This window comes from Rutidosis leptorrhynchoides, chromosome 2 (genome assembly GCF_046630445.1).
Source record: "Rutidosis leptorrhynchoides isolate AG116_Rl617_1_P2 chromosome 2, CSIRO_AGI_Rlap_v1, whole genome shotgun sequence".
Lineage (NCBI taxonomy): Eukaryota > Viridiplantae > Streptophyta > Magnoliopsida > Asterales > Asteraceae > Rutidosis > Rutidosis leptorrhynchoides.
Window position 1 is genome coordinate 430,641,164 of NC_092334.1, and position 2,310 is coordinate 430,643,473.

Here is a 2,310-nt window from a genome sequence, read left to right on the forward strand (position 1 = left end):
GGGGTTTGGACAAAAGAACGACACTTGTGGAAATTAGACTATGGACTATTAGTGGGATTTATATTAACTAAATGATACCTCATTAAATTAATATAGAGATTTACAATTTGACGTAGATATAAATAACCACATATGCTCGATCGGACACGATGGGCGGGATATCTATAAATACTAATAATTGTTCATTTGACCGGACACGGGGATGGATTAATAGTCAATGGACTCATTAAAACAGGGGTGGATTACATTCAAGGGTAATTGGTGTAATTGTTAACAAAGTATTAAAACCTTGAATTACACACAGTCGATAACCTGGTGTATTCATTAAACAAAGTATTAAGACCTTGTTACAGTTCGAATCCCCAGTTAGTTGGAATATTTGACTTCGGGCATAAGGTTAAATTTGCCGAGCATTTTATAATTATGATCGATGAACTATTGTGGACAAAAACCAGATAGGTTTCAAATACATCCAGGACAAAGGACAATTAACCCAGGACAATAAATTAAAATCAAAACGTCAAACATCATAGTTACGGAAGTTTAAATAAGCATAATATATTTTATATTTCCTCGTACTTTTATTTATTGTCATTTTAATTATTGTTATTTATTTTATATTGGTTAAATATCGTCATTTACTTTACGCTTCGCTTAAAATATAAAATCGACAAACCGGTCATTAAACGGTAAACCCCCTTTTATATATTATTATATATAATTATATATATTTTGTACAAATATAGTTATTTAAAATATAGTGTAAAATAAGCCAGCTCCCTGTGGAACGATCCGGACTTACTAAAAACTATACTACTCTACGATTAGGTACACTGCCTATAGTGTTGTAGTAAGGTTTAGGTATATCCCATTTGTAAATAAATAATTAAAACTTGTGTAAAATTGTACCATATTTAATAGTATTTCCTGCTAAAATTTAATAGTATTTTATACCCCTTAGCTATAACTATCAAGTTTTTGGCGCCGCTGCTGGGGACTCGGCGAAACGCTATATTTTTAATTTATTTTTGTATAAATATATTTATATATATTTTTAGAAAAACAATATAAAATTAAAAAAAAAACGTTTTTCAAACTCCACGACTCGCGGAGTTTGCAGGCTTAAAACTCCACGACTCGCGGAGCTACCCTGACAGGCGCACCCAGGAACCCTACTTCGCATTTATTACGGAATAATATTAATTATTATTATTTTAAAACCCTGATTAGGTTTAATTAATTTAATATTTAATTTTTAGTTTTAATTAAATTTGTAATAATTACTTTTAATTAGTTTTATTATATATAAAAATTAATACTTTTATAAAATAAAAATATAAAAATAATATTTTTATAAAAATTGTACTTTTTACAACTTTAAGTTTATTTTTATATTTTGTATTTTTAGTGTAATATTTGTATCTTTATTGTTCGTAGCTAGTTTTAAGTTCTAGTATTTTGCCGTAGCTTATTTTTATTTTTAGATTTTTAGGATTTGCCGTAAAATCCCTTAAGTGCTTTTTCTTTAGACTAAGATTTAGGTGCTTTAGAATTTTGCGACGCCTTTTTAAGTTTTAATACCTTTTTAAGTTATTGCCATTTGGGATATAGTTTTACTTGTAAGCTTTAATATTTTTAGACGCAACTTTTAATTTTTTTAGTTTTTAGTACCTTTTAAGTTACGACGCGCTACTTTCTTTTTATTTTTCAACCTTTTATTTTTCGACATTTTTTGACGCGCAATCTTTTTCTTTCTTATTTCTCGACACGCTAGTTTTTAGGACTTAGAAATTTTCTCTACTTCTTCTCTAAAATTCCAAACGAAAAATTATTTTAAGCGGTTAAATTGATAGACATCCAAATTTTTTGCTTCGTAGTAATAGTTGGATTTGTTAGTGGCTGAGTTGTGAGCTTCCGATTTAAAGAGTTCTGGCTCCCTGCTGCATCTATTGGCTATTTGAAACGTGGGCAAAAGCAGAAAAGTCTATTAATTTGATAACTTATATAATTTTTATATTTATAACTAATAGGATAATTAAAATTTGGTAATAAGCGCATTATGAAAAGTCTCGAAGATATTTTGGAAACTCTTTACAGCATACGAAATCAATACTCTCAACCGAGTGTTGATGACAATTCGTTCGGTCAATCTTGGATCACGAATGACGAAACAATAACTGGTTGTGAAATTTGTGGAGATTATCATTCAACATGGGAATGTTATTATTATGTTCCTATGGAAAATTACGCACCCATGGAACCTGAATGGAATGATTATGAAGAATACAATTCAAATTGGGATTATTCCCA